At 41.0% G+C, this 27,443-nt stretch overlaps 1 protein-coding gene and 1 long non-coding RNA gene across 8 annotated transcripts in view; both read left to right on the forward strand.

The window, feature by feature from the left end:
- Fars2 (phenylalanyl-tRNA synthetase 2, mitochondrial) overlaps positions 1-27,443 on the forward strand; it is a 427,446-nt gene that overhangs the window by 163,128 nt on the left and 236,875 nt on the right. The gene's annotated exons all lie outside the window — the stretch shown is intronic.
- Positions 1,808-26,985, forward strand: LOC148119876 (uncharacterized). Its single transcript, XR_015734879.1, has 2 exons — positions 1,808-1,922; positions 26,900-26,985. It is a non-coding gene; the product is annotated as an uncharacterized LOC148119876 (long non-coding RNA).

Consider the following 27,443-nt stretch of genomic DNA (forward strand, 5'->3'; position numbering starts at 1 on the left):
ACTAGATCTATTGTCTCACGAGGACTGTAGACACTTAAATGTCTGCTTCATTCCTTTTGCTTACACTAACTGTACAGATTAGCTAACTTTTACCTCAGAGCAAGTTCAAACTAGTCTAAAGCCTTTTTGTCAATAGATCATAAGTTTAAAATCTTACTATGCACAAGGTCAGAATCTCAGATCTCCAACCAGGCTGCTAATACAAAACACCCTAAGAAAAGCATGCCAAGTCTGACAATAGACTTATGCCTCCAAGTTTGTCACTGGGCACTGTTCTACACCCCCCCAATCTGGTCATAGTCTTCCTTACTCCTGTACCTTTGGAGCCTTGTTTTGCATAGTAATTGGCTCTGCCCTTATCACTTACCCTAGGAATGTGCTTTTGAAATGAGGGGTAAATCTTGTAGCTTTTCTGTTGTTGTTCCAAGCATCCTGTGAGAGATGAGTGTTTAGGGTAGAGGAGAAGATTCTAGGAGGAATTAGAATTAGGACAGGAAAATTAAAATAGAAGCAGATAAATAAAGAGACTTGTTCAGAATTGCATAGTGTGAGAGAGTTCATTGCCCTCAGATACTCTGAAGTGCTTTTCGCTTGCTGTAGCATCCAGTCTGAACCTTGAAGAGGATCTTGGGGCTGGACCCCAAGGTTCCTCTTTGGTTTAGAGAGTCAAACATTTCTGTGAGGTTTGGCAATCCTGTGATGCCTTCCAGTCTAGGCATCTTTATTACCTAGAGCAGTGTTTCTCAACCTTCCTAGTGTTGTGACCTTTAACACAGTTCCTCATGTTGGAGTGACTCCCAACCTTAAAGTTACTTTCATTCTATTTCATAACCATAACTTTGCTTCTGTTATGAATCATAATGTAAATATCTGTTTTCCAGTGGTCTTGGGCCACCACTGCGAAAGGGTTATTCAAATGTCCCAACCCACAGATTGAGAACAACTGTGCTGGGTGCTTCCAGCTTCTGCTCTTACAGTGAATCTTTGTAATTAGCCCACACCACTACCTCTTGACTTATTTTCATTTTAATTATTCTCTTATGACTGTGCAATATGAACCTAACTGATTTTAGCCCTTTCTTTACACCAAAACACCTTCAGAACCCCTTTCATTCCACTGAATTTGCTGTAGCTGTAGGCTAAATTGGGATATACCGGTATTTAAACTAATAATATCAATAGATAAAACTGTGATTGCCCCTTCTCTTATATATTAACCTTTTTGCCTTTTTTGTTTGTTTATTTTCTTCTTCTGTGAGTTTTTCACCCATTGAGAATCATACCCTTCCAACAGTCTGCATCTACTCTCCACCCACCCACCTATACCATGTCCTGGAGATATCTCCCCAAAGCATTCTGATAACCAGCTCCTGCCTGGGCTTGTTCATCTCCACATCTGTCTCTCAGCTGCAGTCTTGTTGTCTCTCTTTTGCCATATGGTGTCCTTTTTGCTGCTCTCTTGTGGGGATGTACTGTTTCCTGTGATTTTCTTTATAGCTTATTTTCTTTGCAGTGCTTCAGTTGTAGAAGACAAAAGGGAGTAAGCTTAAGTCAAGGTGTCCCGTACTGACTAGAGCTGCCAGGCAGCAAGGTATGGCTAGAGGCAGTCGGGAGGTCACCCTGTGACTGCTCCTCTAAGAACATTCGACTGTAGATGCAGTGATGAGTCAAACCCCATTGCAGTTTTAATGTGTTGATTCCTATGCTGTTGGTGATGAGAGGCGGTGGCCTTCATCGAGAAGCACCTCCCCATTGTGCCATGGTGACCAGTAGAGAAAGCGAAAGCTGCTGAAGGATGACCTCCACCCGCACTTCCTATCTTTGTTCAGTTGTCTTAATTTGAGGCAACTAAGTTACTCAGTGAACCTGGATATTTGAAATTTCTGTTGTTTAGAAGGATAGAGAGAAATTAGAAATGAGTGGTAAGTGCTATACTGCTCCAGATACCACACCAGGTCTGTCTGACTTTTGGTCTCTGTCTCTTTTCATCTACCCACCCTGTGCACATGTTTGTGTGTGTATGTGTGTGTGTGTGTGTGTTCACTCTTTTGTCTTGATGCTTCTTATCCCCATGCTGTTTTGAGAGAGGATGTATGGTGCTAAGTCCTTGAATCCTTGCATGTTTGAAAGCCATTTATTCTGTCTTGATTTCTGCATATTCGTGTCTGCATATAGCTTTTATTGTGAAAATCTGCCTTCTTTAGTACTGTTTTATGGATTGTTGTGTTTGGAATTCTGAATGCTTTTATTTGGTATTACCCCCTACAGGTGTATTAGAGAATAATTTCAGTTATAAAATTTTTCCACTATGGTCTGGAGAGGTTGTTCAGTAGATAAAAGGACTGGATACTCTTTCAAAGGACCCTGGCCCAATTCCCAGCATCCACTTGTGGCACACAATCAGCTATAACTGCAGTTCTAGGAGTCCTGGCACTCTCTTAGCATACATGGTACATAGACATATATGTAGACAAAACACATGTGCATATATGTAAGTATATGCTCTAAGGATTAATTAGTAAATTTTTCAGTTTTGGTTGTAGTCATCAAAGTTACCTCTTCCATTTATCGTTGGTACTACACTTTACCCCATGCTCAGTCTGAGGCAAAAACTGACCTACTCTCTGTAACTGTAGATTTGTCTTTTCTACACATAGTACATTAACGGGATTATTTCTGTGACTTTTTTACTTAGTGTGGTTTTGTGGTCTGTTTAATTATCATATCTCAGGCATTCTTTCTTTCATATCACTGAATAATATCTGCATACCTACCTTATTTTCTCCTTTAGTTATTCCCAAGAGATGGGCATTTAGATTGTTTTAAGTTTAGTTCTTTTATGAGTGCTGCTGCTGTGAACATTCGTGACTGCCCTTGTGGGGCCATACAACTTTAGCTCTTCAGTAAGTCTTTAGAGAAAACTGCTTAATTGTTTAGTAATCTTATGGTTGACTCTGTAAAGAAACTACAAAACACTCATACAGTAACGAGATATCTGGATTCCCACTTGCAACATGTGAGCACTTTAGTTTCTCTGCGTCTTTACCAACATTTGATATTGACTGACTTCTTAATGTTAGCATTCAATGGGCCTATAGTGGCAAACGCTGGTGGGAGTATCTTACTTTCTCCTCCTCAAGAGGACTACCAGCATCTTCTCATGCGTTCTTTAGCCACTTGCATAGCTTCATGGGTGAATGTCAACTGTTGTGTTAATTTTCATTGGATTATTGGTTCTAATATTTACTTGTTTATATATTCTTTTTTTGTGAGATACAAGAAGTGTGTAATTTCTTACGTTTAGGCATAACATGATTGTGATTTAAATTTTGTGGCTGGTGTAAGGGAAGGCTTTAAATCATCTTTGTGGCTTTCCCTTTGTTCAGTGCTACTTGTTGGGATGATAACAACATCTCCCATTGGATTGCTTTGGTGGTTTGGGGAAAACCCATGCCAAGCACATAGCAGTTCCAGTCTTGATTATACAGTTTTATTGCATGGTACAAATATGATAATATAACTTCTCAGACTTTGTTTCCATTTTAAATTTGATTTTGTCAGTTTGAAACTGTTTTGTTTCAGTACGTATTATAAAATCAACTTGCCAGTTTTAGTAAAAGGAAAAACAAAACACTAAGCTTGCCAGTTATTGGATCTGTAGGCAATGTTAAAGAAACTTTCATCTTAGTAGTATTGAGTTCACATTGCAGTGTGTATGGCTCTGAGGTTGGTAAATGTTTTTCTTTTTTCTCTTTCTTTTTCCAAGACAGGGTTTCGCCGTAGTTTTGGAGCCTGTCCTGGAACTAGCTCTTTTAGACCAGGCTGGCCTCGAACTCACAGAGATTCACCTGCCTTTGCCTCTCGAGTGCTGGGATTAAAGGCGTGGGCCACCATTGCCTGGCTTGGTAAATGTTTTCTTCCAGGAGCCACACAGCCCGGTCACAGTGGTCCAGCTCTGCAGCTGGTGATGCTGGGAGAGCAGGTGAGGCTGCTTCTACGAACACTTGGTCTGCGAAATCTGGGCAGTGACTCGATCAACTTTCATTTTGTCAGTAAATAGTATTTTGTAGTTTTTACAAGTGCTCACTTGAGAAATTTATTTCTAGGCCTTTAATGTTTTTAATGGTGTTGTGAGTGAAGTTTCTTTTAAAATTATATTTTATAGTTACTCTTTGTTGGTAGGTAGAATAGATAGAATGGTACATCTTGATCTTGTGCTCTATAATCTTGCAGAATTTATTTATTAGCTCTATAAGGTTTCTGGAGTCTCCTGAGAGTTTTTGGGGACCTAGTTGCTTTCCAAAGTTTGGAAATCATACATTAGATACTTTGATGTGATGCTCACCTTCACCCATATGCTGGGCCCATTTTTTTGTTAACCTTTCAAACCTGATAATTGGAAAATTCCTTTCTTTAGTTAATAATAATAATAATATGTACATGAAAAGAGCACCAGCACATTATTATGCCCCTTCTGAAAATATTACAGAAAAATTGCAACACTAATAAGCATAATAAACTTTAATAATATATGTTATCTTCAGGTTTTGTTTAATGTACCCATGGTATAAATATATAAGCAGTACTTGCAGATCTGGTTCAGCCATTTTTTATTTATGAGCAAATTTATTTTCTACAACATGCTGGGTTACAACTAGTCACACATGCTATTTCCATTTGCTTCTGTGCACAGAGCCATGTTGTTGGTTCTTGGTGACTGAAACCCTAGGCTACTTCCCCTTTTCTTTTAGTATACACACTGACTTGCTTCCTCCTTGCCCTCTAGTAATGGTAATTGAGAATGGTCTTATTCAAGGGAAGGCGGAGAAGAGTCTTTGCTAAGATGTTGGTGATATGCCGCTATATTCAAACACAAGAGGAGCCCTTAGTAGTAGTTTCGTGGCACTGGGAGCTCTAACCAAGGCTTAATCGCTGATATGCTGTTTATCTGCATCTTTCTTTAATGTGATTGTAACCTAGACCAGGGAGAGCATCTGGAGTTTTAGGGTTTGCTTCCCTGGTGATCATCCAGTTCTTCCTTTATTAACTTACTATTCAGTGTATCATTTAGTCAGCAGCTTTTAATCAGCATCTGCCAGGGCAGTTTTCTAGATCTGCAAAGAAAAGTCAGTCTTGTTAAAGGACCAGGGTTCTGTTTCGGATAGACAGAACAGTCTGGGTCACTGCTACCCTTGTGAGCTTGCAGAGAGGCTGTGACTGCAGAGTAGCTGGCTTCCTCCACAGACCTCACACTTTCCTGGATAGTCATGACCTTGACTTGCTTTCAGGTCAGTGTCTTCAGATCCAGTGGAGCAGTCTGGCTGTTGTCATTAGGATCCCTGGGCATCTACCAACTTCCAATCCCTTGAGTCCTCCCCATGAGAGATCTGTTTGGAAGGATGGTGTAGGAGAATTGTCTGTATTCTTTCAATCATGTATTTTAATAAAACGCTGATTGGCCAGGTAGGAAGTATAGGTGGGTCAACCAGACAGGAAGTAGAGGTGGGGCAATGAGAACAGGAGTATTTCTTCGGGGAAGAAGGAAGCTCTTCCACCATTCCTGCGCAGACCACCGAAAAGGCAACATGTAAGCTGTCACACTGAGAAAGGTACTGAGCCCATGTGGCTAACATAGATAAGAATAATGGGTTAAGATAAGTCATAAGAACTAATAAGTAGCCTGACCTAATGGGCCAATCAGTTTATAACCTTATGGAGTCCTGTGTGTGATTTTTCTTTGGGCTTGCCGGCTGTGGGGTACCGGGTGGGACAGAAACCCCAACAAGCCGGCCCCCTCATGTTACAGAAGGTGATTCTTCACCATAGTTAAGCCTTTCCAAACCTGCCAGATGGTTTTGTCCATGCCATTGATGAAAACCTTTCTTAATAATGCGCAGCTCTTTCTCAATCTGTCAGATACTTGTTTGCTTTATGAACGTGTATTAAGTATTTTCATGTAACTATTAAATTGCCCACATCTTGTAATTCTTTTTTAAAAATTAAAATTAACCTCAGCACTTTACCAGAAATGAGAATGTCCACTCAAAGTGAAAACAATTTATTTCAGATAGATCAGCAGTATCATTGTTTAGCTGACATAGCCTGAACAAACAGAAAATAACACAATTGGAACCTTTCTCTGAAGAAAATGTGTATTTATGAGTGTTTTTGAAAATACATTTAGAATAATCCTTCATACTGCAGCATGGGGGCCACAGGTTAGACACCAGGAAGACTCTCTGTGGAGACAGGGAAGATGGACATTCTGTACCAGGTGGTGGAACCTTGTGAGCATCTTCAGCACTTTGGCATCTCTTAGAAACAGTTTAAACGGTGTCCTCTTCAAAGGATTCGTGGAACATCCCTGGAAAAGTCTATTCGGGCACTGCTTACCCTCAAATTGATTTATTTAAAAACAAAGGAAGAAAAGCAACAAAATAAAGAGAAACGACCTTGAGGACTTCACCCTGTGGGTGGGTGTGCTCAGATGCAGATCATGCAGCCTATTCATTGAGAGTCACACAGTAAGCCTGAGTCTGCTGTCAGAGTAGAAGCTTCTTGGAGAAGGTTTGCTGGCTCTTAGTGCTGCCCATGCGTCTACACTTACTTCCTTGTTTCATTGTAATATCCACTGAGAGTTAGCTGGGCCTGGGCTGCCCAGCAGACTGCTCATTGCCTTCGAACGGAAATCAGAGTTGCCCAGCACCATGGTATAGCAGTACAGCCACCTCCCAGCTTCAGCCTGACCCCCGACTGACTTCTTGTTCATGCTTATGACTTTGGAAAGACCCCTGGGAAGGTATTGTGTTTATATGCCTTATTCCTTTTAGCTGCACAGATGGGTGTGCTTCTGGTTCTTCATCCGTGTCTCCATATGTGTTCACATCTCTGTAAGCACCAGTGGAAATGCAGCCCCTTTAGCCTTCTGTATCTGTCAGTCTCACATAAGTCTAAATTGTCATAAGTACCTTCTCTCTCTCTCTCTCTCTCTCTCTCTCTCTCTCTCTCTCTCCTCTCTCTCTCTCTCTCTCTCTCTCTCTCACACACACACACACACACACACACACACACACACACGGGATGGGAAATGGTTCTATTGTTAAAGTGCTTGCCATCCATTCATGAGGATTCTAAGTTCACCTCGAACTCAGGTGAAAAAGACAGGCCCTTATAATCCCAGCATTGTGGAGGTGGAAGGAGGCTGATCTTTGCAGCTTTCTGCCCAGCCTAATCACTGAGCCCCAGGAGAGGCTCAAAATAAAGGTGTGGGGTTGGAGAGATGACTCAGGGGTTCAGAGGACTTGCTGCTCTAATGGAGGTCCTAGGTTTAGTTCTCAATACCCACATGTGGCTCACAACCACCATTAACTCCAATTCCAAATGTTGGAATGATCTCTTCTGTAGTCCTCCAGCACCGCATACACACGCAGTTCACATGCCAAACATTCATCACATCAACTAAGATAAATGAATCTAAAAAAATTAAGAAAAAGTAAGGCAGATAGCTTCTGACATTGACATGTATGCGTGCAGGTAAACATACATGTACACCTGCACACTCATGAATACACACAGGCACTCCCCAACCATATATTTAAAAAAAGATTCCTGTCCTTTAAAATGCTCATTATATAGGAATCAACTTTATTTTTAATGTATTTCCATAACCCTATGGCAAATAACACTTAATGGGGCAGACATGCTTCTTTTTTAGAGCCATGTGTTTTTTTCTGTTAAGAGGTGAGGTTTCCCAGTTTTGCCCTGACCAGTGTCAGCTGCCATGCTCAAGAACCTGTCTTCTCAGCCTCCAAGTAGCTGAGACTCCAGAATCAGGCACTGTGCTGGCCCTCACAAGCTTTGAAGCCTGTTAGTTTTGTTTTTTGTTTTCAGAAACTTGGACTATGTGGCTCTCTGAATGCCCCTCATCTCTGCCCCTCAGACCTCCTCAGACCATCCCTTCTGCCACTTGTCCTTTTCTCCCCTCAGGTTTTACTCATTTGTAAACACGCAGCCTGCTTCTCATATCTACGTCTTTCAATGTTTTGGTTCCGCCTTCCTGTTTCCATCCCTATTCCATTCTAGGCCAAAATGGGGCCTGTCTTCAGGTTTCGGTGCCACTCTGGACATCTCCAATACCATGTCACATCTAAACACATTTTGAGAAGTACTGCCATTGGTGATGGGCCACCTTGAGGCAGTTACTGGCGTTAGCTCCCCTCTGAGTTCTTTGAGTCCTTGAGCACATGGAAGGTCATATACAGTAATGACATCTTTGTCTATACATCTATAATGACATCATGTGACATTCTTGGCTGGAATGGAGAGACGGCATAGTCTTCAGTCTGTCACATATCTCTCCTTAAAGATGACAAAGGAAGGTTCATGGAGGGACAATGGGATACTAGTAATGCAGGTTTTAGTAAATTGAGGAGTCACCCTTCAATTTCTCAGTTGCTATCCTTAACTGGATATTTTAAACATTGGATAACAATATTTTACTGAGGTTATGTTTCCCATGACTTTCCAGAAGCTCCGATTCTGACTGCTTGGTTTCTGAGAATGTCTTTGTGACCCTTGCCCTTGTAGTTCCCATTGTGACCCTTGCATGCCCTCCACATGGAAACCATATCTGTCCATAGAGAGCTCTTACATGCTGAGCTAAGACACACTAGTTCTGAGATAGCACTGAAATTTTTCTTCTGTGATGTACTCCTTCCCCCTTTAGGGCGTCTGACAAATCCCTTAGCTACTTCATGTCTGAGTTTTCTCATCATAAGCTAATGAGAGCTGGTTTTATTTTGGAGATAGCACATTCCTTGTGGTATCCTGTGCTCAGTGATATATGCTATGAAAGGGAACGACATCTTCATTGTAAAGCAGCAGGTATCTCTTAGACATGACTTTCTCCTTTTTCTTTTTCTGCCCTCTAAGCACAGAGCACTGGATTTCGCTATGGTTGAACTGTTGCAGAACTGTTACCAAATACTGCTCTGGCTGTAGAAGTCCAGATTGGACCAAATTTTTAATATAAATCTCCCATGTGAGCTTGGTGCCCATGAACTTTAGACTTACTAGCTGCTTTTTTGTTTAGACGCTCATGGTCCTTGGGTAGTCTTTTGCTGCTTGCTAACCTTGATTCATTCTGTTATTTCTTTTTTGTCCTTTTTTGTTCATTCATTCATTCATTCATTCCTTCATTCCTTTCTCCTTCTTTGTATCTATCTCCCTTTTCCTTTTGAGATAAGGCATCACTATACAGTACTGACTGCCCTGGGGCTCAGTTTTATTTGCCTTTGCTTCCTAAATGTTGATATTAAAGGCATGGGCCCCGAAGCCTTGTGAAGAAGATAGCTTCCATAAAGTTAGTATGTCCATCATAAACTTTTGTGTATGTCTGGTACCTGGCACAGGAAACTTTCAAAATATATTGCTATGATATTTCTGAAATATACATTTAATCTTTTACTGTTACTTATTTTGTATGTATGGGGATGTACACATGTTAGGGTATATACATGTAGGTCAGAAGACAACTTTGGGATTTAGTTCCCTCCTTCCATCATGTGGGTTCTGGAAATTAAATTCAAGTCATGATGCTTGATGACAAATACCTTTACCTGCTAGCCATCTTGTTAGCCCCATTCAGTCTTATATTAGTTGATGGTATTAATTTAGCTGTATTGATTTGCTCTAATTGTTTGAAGGGCTGTGGCTTCTCTGGGCTTCCTGTAGGGCCGAAGAATTGCACTGATGGGCTCCAACACTTGCTTTGCCACTTGCTTTCTGTGGCAGTAGAGTCATGATTTAACCTCCTTGTGTTCTGCTTCCATGTCTAAGAAAAATGGTATAATAGTACAGTGTTTGTCTCTTAAAGGGCTTGAGAAAAATTAGGTGTTTGTATATATAAATGCTTGAAGTTGAGGAACATAACTGCCCCAATATTGGTTGATAAATATTGGTTTGATAAAATAATCACTGACTTTGTCATTGTTGTCATCATCATCATTCCCTGGACTTCTGAGTTTCTTCATCAGTAAAATGAATGGAATTAGGTTAAAGTTCTGTTTCTTAGATATCCTTTGTGTTTGTTTTTATGTTTCTGGTATTTTTAGATCGTAAGTTGGATGACTATAGGTGTTTTTTTTTTTTTTTTTTTTTTTTTTTTACTTTAGAAAATTATCCCAAGAGACTGTTGCATTCTGTTTCAGGATGTTCACATTCTCAATAATGTGGTTAACTCAAGAATTTTAGGTGGAATGTATTTTGATTCAGTTGTGATCAGCCATTTTCTTTAGTGAGAGACAGAATCTAGAAATTTAAGCCCATAGTCATAATATATTAGCTAAGAGGGACCTCAAAGGGCATCTTGTCTTCCCTTTGTAGAAGGTTGTGGTAGTCTCAACCCTGAACTGTTTGGATATGTTAGACACACCCAAGCAAGCTTATTTTTAAGCACTAGGAAGTCATCAAATCCCTTTGTCAGCAATATCAAAGCTGCGATGCTCCGAGTGTCATTTATCATCCTGCAGTGCACTGCAGAATAATCACTCAAGTGCGAGGGAATTGAATATTTGTAGAACAGGGTCTATTTATGATTTTCACGTGTGCCAATTAGAGCCATCCTTTTTTGACTGGTAATAGAGAAAAAGTAGCCATCTAATGGAATGAAAGGAGGGTTTGTGTGCAAGTGAAGTACTATTGTTATCTTATTAAAGGAATGCAAGTCTTTTTCATATTCTCATCAAGTGCTTTGTATTCAAAAAGGGGCTATTTAAAGAGAACCCATAATACTATAGAAAGGATACTTATTTTCTGAAGTACAGTTTGACCAGAATTCTTTAGATCTACTTCAAAGAGCCATTCATTCATAAAATGAAATTCCTCCATTCTGAGTGTGAGAGCTTGATCTTTCTTCTTTGTCCATGGAATAAGTTACAGACTGCATAATCAACAATGTATTTCATTTCCTAACAGTTAACAAATTATTCACACTGCTCACATGACTAGGATGCCTAGGATGTTTCAGGTCTTGGTCCTGTATAGGAAAGTAGTAGTAAGATGATTTCATTTGTGGCCCATCTGCTTATTAGAGTGATGAGGTTGGGGGATTCAGTGTCTGGATTTTGTACCTTTAAATATAGATTAGTGGTTTTCCTGACATGTCACAGCTTCCTTCCCCAAACATTGTCTAACAGGAAACACTGGGAAATCTGCCAGTCTCTGCTGGATTCTTATCATGTCAAGACTCTTGAGTTCTTGAAAAGTGTCCTATATGAGCCCCCTAGAGAACATGTCATGACCCATCCTTAACTTTTGCCACTGTTACTATGACTGTTTCTGGGCCTCAGTGGCCGGCTCCAGACACCTGAGCAGATTGTGTCCTTTGTTATTTCCTTCCTCTGGTCATCCATAGCCTTCTCAGGACCCTGTCTCTTGTAGAGCAGTGGTACCATTCTACCCAGGACCCATGCTGCTCACAGAAGGTCATGGTGGGGTGTTCTGCTCCCCGTGGTGGAGTCCCCACTGTCATTAGCTGAAGTGACTTCTGGAAAGACAGACTAATCCCTTCTAGTAGTTTCTTAGCTTTCTCCATAGATCATTGCTCACAGCCAAGACCCCTCACACCCTTCTACTCTAACACACTAGCTAAAATCTAGCAACTACCTGCTAATTGCTACTCTAGACCATAGACCCATATAGACTGTCTGTCAGGCTATGGAACTTGGCCATCTAGAATATTCCATACATTGGTCTTGGTGTCCTATCACTGAGCTAAGTTTCTCTCAATCATGCTGGCTCACATCAAGGCTGAACTGATGCGCTACATCATGAAGAAAGCCAGAGGGGATGGAATAATATGGAGCTTGCTTCTAAAATGAGTATGGTTTGGGTTTGAGGGTTTAAAGAAGACTCATACATGGTACCGAGGTTTTATAATATACCCCACTCAAGGGAGTGAGATTCCACAGTCCACTTCTCTGACTCTGTGCGCAGGATGTGATTTTATTCAGTGTATTTGGCAGAGCTCAGTAACTAAGCCCGATACAGTTCAAATTTGGATTCTTCTTTTGTCATTTGTCAACTGAATGATAGTATACCAAATTTTTATCACTTTATTCTAACTTCCCCTTAGTTCAGTTTTACTCCTTTGATTCTTATTTTAAAACTTTGTTTGTTTTTATTTTCTGTGTGTGGGTGTTTTCCCCACAGACATGTAAGTGCCCAGTATTGGTGTCTGGTGCCCATGGAGACCAAAAGAGGGCATCAGACACTCTGAAACTGGAGTTAGAGAAGGTTGTGAGTGCTAGAAACTGAACCCGGGTCCTCCTGAGAGAGGGCACTGCCCTTCAACACTGGCCAGCTCTCCAGTCCCCATTCACTCATTCTTCTGTTGTTTGTTTGTGTGTTTGTTGACATACAGGGTCTGGCCTCAAACTCATAGAACTCAGCCTGCCTCTGCCTTTGCCTTTGCCCCCTGCATGCTGGAATTACAGGCTTGTGCCGTCAATCCCAGTTCATTCATTAATTCTTGATTAATTTGAATTTCATTTATGGGAGATAATATTGGCAATGACTTTAAAGAGTTATGAAAATTGAATGATTATCTCTAGCTCTCAGAGCAGTTTGTGACATGGAATTTGAATCCACCATGCATTAAATTCTAGTTGATTATTATCTAGTGTATAGTGATTGTTATTTTCATTTAGACATTATGGAAGGAGCTAATTTGTAGTAAAGAAGCACAATTTCTGTATCATTAGCTCTAAACCGAGTTAATTTGAATTCTAAGCTGAACTAGTACTTGAAGTTGTAAATGTAGGTTGCCGTCATTTATATAAGAGGATTACAAGTAATGTTTAGAATATTTGATTTTTTCCTCCGTAATTTTATTTTTATAATAATTAGGTTTTTAGAAGTTTTAAAGTGAATTTTGTACAATGCTATGTAGATGTGAATCTGTGTTTGTTTAAACTAAATTCAGAAACAACGCTGGAAATTAGTGCCATGATTTAAATCTAAGAACAAGTTTTTTTTTTTTCTTCTTTCATCTGGCGGTTCTAGAACGTATACTAATCAATGAGACCCATGTAGACACATTGTCATAATAGAATGTGAGTGGAAAGGCAAATTCGTTTTTTCTTTGTTAATTCTTTGTGTTTGTGATGAAGTCATCACTCTGAATTTCCCCAAGCTCTTTCGTGGGCTGTTAGCAATAATAACCAAGTTACTGGTGAGTGGCTTTCTAGAGGACTGTTATTTTTAGCAACCTGTCTACTGTTATCTGGATCTCTCTTGTTCCACAAACCAGTAAATGCCTTTTAAGCTAGAGTTTTGTAAGTGTGCTTGGTAACAGAAGTGAATCTCAGCATGGGGTTGAAGCATGGGGAGACTGACCTAGAACTAACAGCAGAGGGCGCTCGGTCCCTCGTTTCAGAATAATGGACCCTGCAACAACTATCTCTCTTTGGAGCAGCTAAACATGAATTGCTCATATTAATTAAGTTTGGCTAAGACCTTGTTCCATATCATGGACTGAGGGCCTTAGAGTAAAGTGGGTCTTGTTTTAATCTTGGGAAAACTGAGTATAATAGGGGATTTCTTGAGACTCTGCAGGAGGAATAAAAATTTCAATGAAACTCCATGAATCCTTCTCTTGCCTTTCCATATTCTGGCTAATGTGCCAAATATCCATTTTCTTTAGAAGACCCCAAATGGAAACCCCAGGAATTTGCATTTCTTCTTGAATAGTTTCCTTAATGAAAGGTGTGTGAGACACAGGCTTGAAACAAATCAGTGACTTGAAACATTGTAGCACCTTCTTGAAAATTAATCCTTTTTGTTAGATAGCTAGGGCCTCTTTGCTTTCAACCAACAAAGACCCTTAAGAAAAAGAAAATGAAAAAATAAATAGCATTCCTGGAGCCCTCTCGCCTAGTGCAGGCGGATCATATTCCCTGTGATCTTGTTCGCTCATATTATGTGCTGATTAGAGCCAGCTTCAATCAGCTGAAAGATTCCCCAAGGCAGGGTCTCGTCCCACCAGTGCACATGGCATGCCCTGTTTGACACCAGGGCAACTTGAGAATTGAGCCAGAGATGCTGCAGTGTGGTGCAGCAGATGCGCACTGGTGGTTGCCATGGAGATTGCTAATACTGCTGAAACTCAAAGAAAGGGCACTTGCCACAGCTCAGGAGCCTGTGTGAAAGTGAATGGAAAACAAGTGGAATTCAGAATAGGCCCTCCGCTACTTGTCCACATGGAGTTTTCATTTCCTTTCCTTTCCTCTTCCTTTTTCAGAATCTAGATTGAAAACAAGGCAATGTCATGAGGCATGCTGAAGCCCCTCGGAGCTCTCGCAGCCTGACATATCCTTGGGATAAGTGTGCATTAACAAGGAGGCATGACTAATAGGCTGGAGTGAGGCATGTGGCAATCCTTCTGGAGCCTGTGGTCCACTTGTCACTGGGGCTTACTGGGCACCTTGGGATTTGTCTGCAGCATATGTGCTGCTGTTAATGATTGAAAAATTACCACAACAATTAGTCATGGATCACTGAAGGCAGGGCCCCGAATGTGATGGACAATGTGATTAAATCCATGTATGTGACAATTAACTCTCCCGCAGGTTTATCCAGCCAGGGAAAGTGCCCTAGGGGTGAGAGCAGAGTGGGATGAGGAGATGGGGAAACATGGTGATAAAAAGGAGTGGGAGAGACGAATGCTGCAGAATAGAGCTGATGCAGCTGGCACTACTGGTTTTTAATCTGATCCTGAATTAATCACAGTTTGATTAATCCTGGTTTTATTGCACCTTTCTATTGCCCATTTATTTATATCTGCCTTAATTTGATGGAGGTGTGACTGATTAGATTCTCCTCGTACCATGTTTTTGAATTTTTAAATCTGTCTCTCCATTGAACACAATATTCTAGGTGGTTCAAAGTGCAATTATCTTGTAATAGCTAAGCAGGCACCAGACATCGCACGGTGTGAATCCCCTCATGTATCACAGCTGAGTAACCCAGAATAAATATTTGTTTGTTCAATAATGTGCCTCAGCAAAGAAGCCTGTTTTGTCAATCTGCTTGGTTATTTGGAAGAAATAAGACCCCGCCTCCCAAAGTTGGTAAGTAAGAGTAACACAAATTTAATATGTATCACAAGAAAATTTTGTGCACAAATAAAGAAAAACATTTGGATGTGCTTATCTTCAAATACATTTTCATAGCATAACAAGGTAATACTTGTCATCCAAAGCTATGGTTGTATGGTACTTTTTTTAGCAACATGCTCAGTTCTTTCTTGTTATCTATGTTTGCTTAGGAAACGTTGCACTGAAATAATACCAGGGAGGTTGTGATGCAAAGCAGCAAATGCGCAGCCTCTTGTTTTCCACCCCACGCTCCTGGGATGTGCTATTTGAGAGTCAGGTTGCTTGCACTGATTCAGAAGTCATCAAAAGTTGCAATGGATTTGTATATGCATGCTGTACACAGTTTTCTTTGCAGCATTCCTTCTCCTTAGGCTGTTGCTTTTCTTTCCATCGAATGGGAGAAGATGCTCTTTTCTTTCCCACAGAGTAAACTGGGTTGTCCTTTTATCTACATTTTATCATGACCTTCCCAGGTACAGAAACGTAGAAAACTTATCTGTAATGACGAGGCAGGCAGCATCTTCCAGGACAGTAAAGACAAGCATCAGCCCAGGTAGAGATCCGCTGCCCTGTGAGATCTCTGCAGAATACAGTCTAACTGCTGATGGCACCACTGGTATGAACACCAAACATGAGTGCCAGCCTATCTGCAGATAGATGATATGGAGCTTCAGAATCTGCCTCCTGCTAGTTAGACAACTGTATGCTCTCATGTAACCAGGCTCATTATGAAGATTGGAAAGCACTTACTTATGAAATGGTATTCTTCCCCACCCCACTCCACTCTTGAACCACTGTTGCAGCTTGGTACTCACTAATAGCAGTGATAGCATCTCTTTCTGTCCATTTTGTTGGAAATTTAACAAGCAGTACTGGCAGGCAATCTCTGTCCATTTGCTTGTTTGTCAAAGTGTTATTTCATTTATTTATTATTTACCAGACTGTTTGACATACACCAGGCAGTGTGCCTGGCACATGCAGTGACCATAAAAGTGGAAAATGAAGTCACAGACATTTACGTTTTGCTGTAGGCAGAGTGTAAAGATAGATTAAGTAAAAAGAACTATGCAGAGTGGGAATTGGCAACCACTGCAGAAGTACACTAGATCAAAGGATGTGATTGTTTCATACAGGAAAAATGGCTTTTTCATAGACATTTGGGAGGTTTTCTGGTATCAGTCTTTGAATAGATTTTTAATTCACCATAGCCAATAGTCAAAGGTTGGGTTTTTCACTATTTCCTTACATGTTTTGAACTGGTGTACAGGATTGAAATGAAATATATATTAGGCATGAATAGTACAATAGTTGTAGTATTGCTTCAGCCACAACAAGGGACCAAAAGATGATTTGAACATGTGTGAGCACAGTGTGGGTCCAGATAAGGGAGGACAGTAGGGGTCAGCCAGAGTCTGTACTGCATTCTATGGTCAGTAAACTGAATCACAGTAAACTGACATACAAGTGACTATGTTCTGAAGCACTTGCTCCCAGAAAGCTGCTGGTCTTCTGAGGCCTGTACAACTGACCTCTCACTACATCTCTTTACATCTTTCTTCATTGGTTTCTGAGTCTTAAATGTCTGGCCTTGCTTCTCCCAGTGTGGGAGAATACTCCTCTGGGGCTTTGCATAGACACCTCTTTGTCTTTGTTCAGATGCAATTCAGAGAGTATCTCTCATTTCTTCTCTGCCCTCAGCCTCAGGTGTCTTGATGTCATGGGCTCTGGTAGTTGTTTCTCTATTTTTGTTTGTTTGTTAGTTTGTTTATTTTTGTATGTTGTCACTTTGCTGTTTTGGGGGTGTTGTTCCTATCTCATCCAGGGTAGATTCTGATGAGTCAAATGGAACCAAAGTAATTTTTCTTTTACCAATAACTAGTTTAGTCACTTCGTGACCCACAGTTGGACCAGAGAGAGATAAGAGGCTGTTAATCAGAGACTTTGGGAGGAAATATCCTTACTTCTGAGAAAGCCATTGGGTGAGGTGCCCTTTCATTTTCTGGAAGTTGAAGCCAATGGGACAGTGTTTGAATCTGATGACTATCTCAAACCAGAACTTGAAAAAGCTGGCTCTGGAGAACTTCAGAGTGTAAGGGATTCTGTGAAATTGGCCCAGAACCCTTGTCATGGTCTGAGGGATCATTTCCACCTCAAGGCTCTCTGTCAGATATCCTGTTGTTTGGTCAGAAAGCATTTTCACTGGTGGATTTTCTTAATATTACCCAGCTTTATGTTCTTCATGGGAAGTATCAATCTTTGAGTTATCCTTTTTAATACTTATTGTCACGCTTGCTAGAATTTAAGTTTCATTTGAGCAAGAGTTTCTCTGTCTTGTTGACTATCAAATCCATAACTCCTAGCCATTATGAAGATATCAGTGGCTAGCCAATAGAAATTTATTGAATTGGTGGATGGATGGATGGATGCATGGATGACTCAATGAATGAAGTGAAGCAGAGAGGTGAATATAATCTTTTATAAAATACCATGCAGGGCTACTGCATATGACTGGTGAAAAGTGGTTGTAATTGCGGAGATGTTCTATAGAGCAGTGCAAACTTACTCATTGGAGTTGTAGCATTGATGAAGAGTAGACCATAAGAGAAGTCCTCAACCAGAGAAGGAAAGGCCTTTTCTCAGCTGGCACCAAGGGTATTTGAGAGGAATGGCGGATGCAGGAAGAAGAGCACTTTTCCTATTCTGGAGAAGGAGGTAAGTTTTTGAAATGTAGACTAGTAAGTGTCACTTAGTATTATCCGTGTGGATGCCTAGATGTTTGGTGTTGAAATTTAGACACCAGTAGACACCAGTAGAAAATGCCCCTAATTATAATCAGGGCTGGCAACCAATGTTCCTGGTTCTTATGTATGACTCGATATTATGTATGAACCATGTCTTGTTCATTTTTTTATATTCCAACCTTGATTGCATATGCCTTCACAGTACTTTGTGTATGATTTCATAATTAAAATTAGCAATAAAGGCCTGGACTAGTGACCCAGATCTATAATTCTAGCTACTTGAAGATTGAAGGCAGGATGATTATAAATCCAGTGTCTTCCTGGACTACAGAGTTATTCAAGTTATGCTCTACAACTTAGTAAGATTCTGTTGCAAAATATAGCATAATATGAGGGCTGGGGATATAGCCCAGTGACAGAGAGCTTGCATACCATGCAGGTGGCCCAGTGTTCAGTCTGCAGTACTACAAACAAATAAAACACAAAGACAAAGAACCTTGACTGTCCATTCTCCCAAGGAGTGGTAATCCTGAGAATGTGTCTTCGGAACCAGTCTTTGCACTTCTGCATTGGCCTGCTTTAGGCACTCACTGTATCATCACACATTTTATTCTCTTCCTGGTACTCCCTACTTTCCTGAAACACTACTTGTTTCTTCAATGAAATAAATGTCATTTCTCTTTCTGTAGCATCTTTAAGATAGAACAAAGCGGTGAGAACCATGTGCTCCTAAGTCAGCGTGCTTGAGTTTGAACCTTGTCTTTCAGGAGATTGACCTTGATCTTATTAATTGACCTTTCTAAAATTCAGTTTACTGACCATTATAATTAAGTTTTATGTGTAGTTTCTTGGTGTCTTTTAAGGATTACATGAATAAGTTCATGAAAATACGTAGACAGTGCTTACCACACAAGGCCTTCCATATTAATGTTGACCTGGCACAAGAGTGCCTGCAGGCATTGAATCTGCAAGGTCTGACATTAGCTGCAACAGAAGGGTCTGTCAATTTTCTTATCTACACTCATAATTGGATATTGCTCAACCTGTCTCTATTGGTCAACTGTTTCTAGTTCTAGGTAAACTTCTAGAATGTAGAAACAGATGAGTATAACATTTCTGTGAGACTTCTATGGACTGTTTTCTCACTGATATCAACCCTCATTCTCACCTGGAGAATAAACACTATTGTTTCTATTCATGAGTTAGGGTGCTTAGACATAAAGACTAGGAATCCTTAAGAACTGGGGCTTCATACATGGTTAATTAGTAAACTGCTTTTATAGCGTGCACAGGATGCTCAGTTCAAGCCTTATTACTGTCCCTGTCCCTCCAGAGAGAGAGAAAAAAATAAACCCTTAATAAGCAGTAGCAAAAGGATGAGTAACATATAATATCCCAGTTTCCTAGACACTAGGCTGGAGGTGTTGATCTTTTATTTCCAGCCTATATTGTCAGTGTTCTGAGTAAAATCTAGGTGAGAAACCAACGTTCACACTACCATGGTGTTCTCCGGCTGACTGAGCAACTGAGCTTATAGCCCACCAACCACCATTGTAAAAATGGTGCTGTTTGGAGGTAGAGTAATGCAGCCAAGAACTTTGACAAGTTACTCCAGTGTTGATAGCAGTTGATAGTTTGGGTCATCTTAGATGAGTGCTGTGAGTGACTGGACACTGACTTGTTCATTTCCTTTTGAAGACCATGTGCACTGCCCCTCCCCCCTAAGCACAACTGAGGGTGCTAAGGCCCATGGGTAAGACAGAGTCCTTATGCTTCAAGTTAAGTGTTATCTTTTTGTAGTATTTGAAATATAGTAGGGTCACATACATGATTTGTCAAATAATACAGTTAAATCTTTGGGGAAGTCATTTGTGTTTGAGCCCCTGACAGAGTATGGATACTATGAAGCCTTGTGTCAAATGAAAGGCTTGGACATTTGGATTGATTTTCTAGATGCAGGTCTTCTCCTTGATCCTTTTGTGTGAAAATCCTCACTGCACCTAGACCATTTAGCATGTTGCCTATGAAATATGTTAGATTTGCCTTCTCTTTCTTGATGGAATAATTTTGTTCTATTTGTTCTATTAAAAAACAAAACTGTCGTGCCCTATTTTAAATACCTAACCCTAACCCTGCCTAAGAGTGAGGCAGCTTGACCTAGAGTATTTGAGGAGTATGGAGCCAGAATTGAGTTCCACTTTCCTCTGGCCAGGAGCCAAGTTTTCTTAAAAAGCTGAAGGAAGGTCTGCAGGTATTCATCTTTCCTTGGCTCTTTGCAGGAATAAGTCATTTCTAATACATTGATAGTTGTTTACCTTTTAAATTTTATTCCTGTTCATTAGCTCTGATCTGTAGATGATATATCTGTAGATACTATAGCTTCTTTTAATGAATGTGCTTACTGCACAGATCTATGCAGATGTAAACAATTACCAACATCCTCTGCATGGACCCAGTTTAGGTAGAATTGTAAATATAAAATTTGAAGACTAGTTAAAAAGAATCAGTATGCTTTGAGCTATAATTTTGACTGTATTTTGAACTGGTTTTAGGAGGCTAAATAACAACTTGAAAGGAGCTAAGCAAAAGCTCATGCAACCATATCTGCATGTGTGTCTCAGGAAGACACCAGCAGCCATGCTGCTCTAGCCACCTGAGGCAGCACTCTGCTCCTTTAGAGAAAGGAAGGGTGTGAGGCTTGTAAGAATGGGGGACCTTGGAAGGGACTCTTTTTAGTCTTTTGTAAAGCCCTCACCTCCCCTATTGTAGTAGCTTCACAGACACGAGCATGTGTATTTGCACACATGTCAACAATCTTGATATTTCCATGACCTCATAGGTCAGGTCTCAGCTCTCAAGTCAAAACTAGGTACTGATTGAGTAAGAGAAGAGGCTTGGGTAGAAATGAGGCCATACTCTATCAGCCTCTCAAAGGCTCTTCCTTTTACACATGAGACAGTTGAAGCGCCTAGATTCAAATATCAGGTGTGTGGACCCAGATCATGAGCCAACTCTTAGAACCATCAACATCTTCCTTGAGAATAACTTGAACAAGGAGGGAGGTAGCCATTAGCAACAGTTCATATTTTATGTTTCTCTGCTTCAAGTTATGTTTTAAGTGACTCATCTCTAAAGATGGGATCTCCGTGTTTTAACCCATCAATTTGGTAAAGGGAGTCTGCTAGCCACACAATTCTGTTCTCTGATATGAAGAGGAGGTAGTTTGGGGACCAGGAATTCCAGAGCTCCAGACCACGAGTTTTCCATTCCATTGCTTCATTTACTTGGGGTCAGCCGCTGAGTGAAAACACTAAAAGTTCCAGGAATAAACCAGCCTTAAGTTGTGTGCTGTTCTGAGTAGCACGGTGGAATCTTGAGCAGGCCTGCAGCTTCTCACTTGAAATGTAAACCATGCCTTTGCATACTCTCCTCATATATTACTACCTCGCCATCTCATCAGGAACCTTTGTCATTTCAGCTTCTTCTGATTGGAAGACCTGCCATAGTATACTAAGTTTCTGAGATGGCCAATCTCAGTCGTCGACTTGACACATGTGAAAAGAGGGGGTGGCCATCGGATTGGCCTATGGGCATGTTCCTGGGACATTTTCCTGGATGATAATTGATGTACACAGAGCATCCATAGACAGGTGGACCTGGGCCGTAAAAGAAAGATGGCTGAACACAAGCCAGGGAATGAAGCAGACAAAGATTTCCCTCCATGCATTTGTGCTTGAGTTCCTACCCAGCCTTATCTCAATGATCAGCTATAACCTATAAGATGAAGTAGATCCTTTGTTTTCCCAAGTTGTTTTTCTTGCCCGTGGTGCTTATCAGAGCAACATAAAAATAAGCTGGAACAGATGCTTAGACAGACAACAGTTGTGTGCCCGTATTGTAGTATGTAGTTATAGTTATAATTGTTTTTTTTTTACTGTTAATCTCTTGTTCTTCCTACTTTATGAAATAGTCTTTAATATAGATATGTCTATGAAGGGAAAAGCATAGTATGTATAGAAGTCTATGCTGTCCACAGGTTCAGAACTCCCCTAGGAGCTTTGGAACATGCCTCCATAGATGAGACCTACTCTGCCCATGGGGCAGCAGCTGTGTCTGGGCTCTCATGGCCACCCTACCACCAAGACTTACCTGAAAATGTCTGTCTTCTTTATCCTCCACCTGAGCTCAGAGCCTTAACGTGTCTAACAGAGAATCAGACCATGTAGTGTATTGGTCATGCGGCTCTCTAAAGGGCATCTCCTAAAATCTCCTCAGAGGCCCTTGTGAGCAGGCAGCACAGAGAATGTGATGTGGGTCGAAGAAGAGTGCCTTAGTCATATTTGTCTTTATTTGAACACATCTTCCCAAAGTGGAGATTATTGACTTAATATTAACCTGAAGAAGTATTCTGGGAGAATGATTCAGGGTCCTGTCCTCAGACTTGTCTTGTTCATGATTTTTATCAATGACTTTGATAAAGACATGTTTATCAAATTGACAGTTGGCACCAGGCTGGAAGAGATAGCTAATATGATTAGTGACTTGGTCCTGAGTCAAGAAAATCTTGATAGCCTGAAATATACCAGAAATATCCCAGTGAAAAATAGTAAAGTTAAATATAAAGTCTTCAGATTAGGTTTAGAAAATTAATTGCACAACTCCAGGGTGGGGAGAGGATATAATTTGTCACAAACTCAATTTGAGTAACTTGTGACAAGTCTGCTGAAAAATGTAGGGAATAATATGGAAGCATGTATGTAGTCCATGAAAACTCAGACCAGGCGTAGCTCTTTGGGTTTTTGCGACCCCCACCACTACCGCATATATTCTAACAGTGCAGGATTACTGACTCACATACATATTTTAATGACTTAAGGAAAAATTCTAACTGCAATTTGAAATATGTAATTTATGAACACATTCTTTGAAATGGAAATGAGTGTTTCAAAACACATTTGGGGAAATTGTTAGAACTCTGAAAAGGACAGGCCCTTTTCTCTGTTCCACCTGACTTTCGATCTCTCCAGGTCTCTGCTATGTCTGTAACCTAAAACAAGGTCACCAAACAGCATCTTTCTAAGTTGAAATCTGTCCCACCTCCTTCCTCCTAAGTGGAAATGATGATGAATTGAAAGTGAGAATCTGTAAGATCCTCTGAGGAGTTTCAAAAAAATCAAACGTGTGTGTGTGTGTGTGTGTGTGTGTGTGTGTGTGTGTGTGTGTGTTTGCGTGTGTGAGCCAAATCTATTTCACAAAGTTGATGAAGGTACTCTGTAGAACTCTTCTTGCAATCAGACTTCAGCAGTGTTCACTGGAAGCATGAAAAAGCAGCCTGTTCTTTATGTGTCTGAAATCCTTGTTCAGTCCCTCGCTCCCTGGGAAGAAAAATCCTCTGGAACCAGTATCCTTTTGTCTTGATTCAGAACGGATACCACCTGCTCCCAGAGCCCAGGAGAGCCCTCCATGTGTCTCCCTGAGGCATGGCACATGGAAATGTACACAAGGTGCCAGATCAGTGTGCTAAGAGGAAGGGGAGGGAGGCACCATGCTGGAGCTCTGCATAGTTTAAGCCACACCCACCTATTTACTAGCTAGTTAAGCTTGTTCATGGTTTTTGTGAAGGGGGAATAAAGAGGTATGGGTTTTATTACGAAGCTGTCAGTTGGACACTGAAATGGTTTAATTACAACTATAGTTTCTTTTCTTCTTCGTGTGCTTTGAGTTCTCTCAGTTTGTATTATCAGACTTGAGAAGGGGAAAGGGGGAGCTGTCTCTAGCTGTTTTTCACTAGCTGTCCAGGGTTTATACCCAACAAATTGACTCTTTAAAATAGACAAAAATTGAATCTCATTTCCCACCATCACATCCAATGTCTCTGAGAACATAGTCTTATTTATTGCTTGTTTTTGCTGTGCTTAGCATCATGAGTACTTCCTCGAGCTTTCCCAAACCCTTTCCCAGAAGATTGGAGGCCTCTGTGAATAACCCTGTGCTCTGGGGGTAGGAGTGGGGGCAGACAGTGGAACAACAGGCCCTGGTGGCACAGCTCCCTTGCTTCCAGATATCCTCCAGGTCAGTACAGGCTCACAGGGCCTGGCCTGCATTTACTACTGCACAGGTAGCCCTTGGTGATGACTTTTTGTTCCTGTTTAAGCACCCATGTTCATTCTTGGAAATTTCTTTTAAGCATGAGAGAATTATCCAGAGACTTTATTGGGGAACTGTTGTTCCAGAGTGACAACTAAGCTTGATGAAGTGGAGAGGGAACAAAGCCAACGAAACACTGGACAGTTTTCCTTTTGGGATTAAATGGAAAAATACCACGCTTTAAAATTAAATCTAGGAAACACCTTGTCTGCCCAGTTTTGTATTTCTGGACAGTTTTGTCATTTGGTCCACATCATTTTCTAGTTATTTTGTCAACATTTTCTTTCCTAGTGGTAAATAAGATAATATGGTTATAGCTGTTATGTCAGATTTGATGAACTAGGGTTGTATCTACTGGGGTCTGTGTTGAACTCAGTGAAGAGGCATGGAGAGCTCTGTAGTCCCTAGTTATGGTCCTTGCCTCTGGGTCCCTTACACTACCATTCACTGTTGGAAAGCAGAAGCCTGACAGAAGCTTGGGATCCTCAGTTAGACTGTGTGTTGGGATGCACATGCTCTCTTCTTCCTTCGCTAATGAGCAGGCAGTGTGTGTGTGTGTGTGTGTGTGTGTGTGTGTGTGTGTGCGCGCGTGCAGTTTTTGCTGAGAGCGTGGTGGGTCCTCAATGAAATGGAAGCACCCCTGCCTCTCTGGCAAGAGAGAGTGGCAAAGCTGAGCCCTCATCTTCAGCATCTCCTCTGGAAAGGCACCATATTCTTCAGAGGTGGCTAGAGTTCTGTGATTGTAAAGTGTCCCTCGGGGAGTCCCGTCCCACTTCTCCCTCTGTGCACACGTACTTGATGGTGACAAGAGAGGCTGCTCTAAGCCCAGGACCTCAACTCTTCTGTGTGTGCAGTCAGAACTGCCAGGTCTGTGTCCTGTGACCAGGTTCTTCAGCCTCTTCAGAAACCTGTTTCTTGTGCATCGCTAGACTTGGAGTTGTCTTTCCTTTCATGGAGATGTGAGCTACAACTCACCTTTCTCCTTCACAAAATGGACACACAGCTGAGACTGTTTTTAGTAAACACAGGTAAGGAACACAGAAGCATGATGGTGACATGTTCTGCAGAGGAGGGCAGTACAGATCTTAGCTAGGATACCTTTCGAGCTGTGCTTTGTCTTAACTGGGACTCAGACCACTTAACTACTATAATGGAGAATAGGGAGATGCTCTCATAGGTCTTTCCATCTTCACAGTATTAAGATTTAAATGGAGACAGGCACTAACCTTTTTTCCCCAGGAACTATGATTGTGGTGGCCTAGACTTCTACTGTACATGTTTTAGACTGTGTAGTCTTTTAATTTTTTACATTCTCTCTCTTTCTGTGTTTATGTGTGCATGTGCTTGTGCGTGTGTATGTGTGTGTGCGCTAAATCCTGGAGCTGGAGTCATAGACAATTGTGAGCCATCTGACATATGGGCTGGGAACCAAACTTATGTTCTCTGAACAAGTGACAAGAACTCTTTCCCATTGAGGTATCTCTCTGGTCCTTCTTTTTCTTTTAACAATATGAATGTCCCTCCCAGTTCACAGTCAGCATCGTTGAGGTGGCAACAAGGTGCCCTGTGCAGTCTAATGTACAACCACACATATAGTAGCCACACATGGATGTGTAAATGTAAATCAGTTCATCTTAAGCTGAAATGAAAATTCAATTCCATAGTCCTACCTGCTACCTTTCCTGCACCTAGGAGACATGTGTTGGTTGGCGGCCACCATTCAACAGCATGGTTAGGGATCATTTCCAGAGCATAGAACAAGTTTGTCTGGGAAGCCCTGCTCCCACATCCCCTGGAATCCTATAGTGCTCACCATCCTGTGGACTCAAGCTGCTTATTTATTCTTTCTGAGACTTTGTTCCCTCAACTATAAAGTAGGAATTATTACCTTACCTCTCTCAAGGATGTGGTCAGGATTTAATGAATATAAATTACTTAACACAAGGCCATTTACACTTGGTAGATGCTGGCGATTAATATTATAGACAAAGACACACTTTGGTTATGGTTAATTGTAGAAAACATCACCACCATCATCAACCCACTGTGTTTGACAAAGGACAGCACCACCCTTTTTAACAGAACATTCGTGTGGTGACAGGGTGTAGCTTTCTTTTGTTTCATTAGCTGGCCCGTGAAAGGGAAGTGTTGCTATAAGCCCTGCCTGGATTTCTGATCTGCTCATGTCTGTCATTTCCACATCTTGTTTTTATTTAACCTTCTACCAGGTAAGCGCTCACTCTGGTAATTTTGAGAAAAATCCACAGTAAATGTTTGTTTGGCTTAGTGGTAGAGATAAATGTTATCTCATGAGGGAGGATGCTCTGCAATTGGGATTACAGAGTAAATTATCGTTTTACCTTTGCTTATTCAGAATTAAACCCGGCACTGTATTGATTGGCTCCTCCTGCCCTGCTATTATCACTTGTTGCTGAGCAACAGGCTTCTTATCTATGTAATGTGGTGTCAGCCAACCAACTCCTTCCGGGCCATGGGCCTGAAAGTCTGGTACTTCTCTTCTTCTATCCATGGCTTTGTATCATCTGAGTATATAAGCTACCCACCCGGAGATCACCCTTTGAAAAAAGTTCTTGGTGTTCAAATACTAACTCTGTCAGCTGATGTGATGACTCATCTTGGTTGGCAACTTGACACACCTGGGGGGGGTGACATTTAACTGAAAAATTATCTTCTTTGGAATGGCCTGTGGGCATATCTGTGGGACATTCTCTTGATCACTAGTTGGTGTGGGAGGGCTGAGGCCTCTTTGGTTAGTACCTAAGTCTGGGAAATTTAGCGAACCCTGAACCAGGATGTGATCCAGTAAGCAGTATTCTTCTGTGGATTCTCTTTCAGTTTCTGCTTGAGTTTCTGCCTTGAAGTCCCTCAGTGATGGTTGTAACCTGGGCACGTAAGATGAAATAAATCCCCTCTCACTCTCAGATTGGTTTTGGTTGTGGTGTTTATCACAGCAAAAGACATCAAACTGTGACACATGATAATGATTGTTAGCAAATGAAGCCTTTATTGGTGGATTTTATGATTTATATATTCAATTATATGATTTATATATTCCATGTTCTTTATGTCAGCTATTAGAATATAGAGGGTCCCCATTATAGATAAAAAATGAAGGCGACTAGACGTTGACTGTTCATGTTCATACATGATTATTTGAAATGAATCACAAAGTTGGATATCTGTAAAAAGATGGTGCTTAGCTGCAGTGGCACTTCACACACGGAAAGACTTCTGGTTTTTTGCTGTTTGCTTTGCATTGTTGGTATTTTATTAATGGCTGCTGGGCTTAGCATGGCGATAACTTCTTATCATCATGAGTGGGTGGGTGGGTGGTACTGAGGGTCCCCACCCAGCCCTTCCCAGCTGCAAGTCAGCTGGT

This window comes from Myodes glareolus, chromosome 14, assembly GCF_982192425.1.
Source record: "Myodes glareolus chromosome 14, mMyoGla1.1, whole genome shotgun sequence".
Classification (NCBI taxonomy): domain Eukaryota; kingdom Metazoa; phylum Chordata; class Mammalia; order Rodentia; family Cricetidae; genus Myodes; species Myodes glareolus.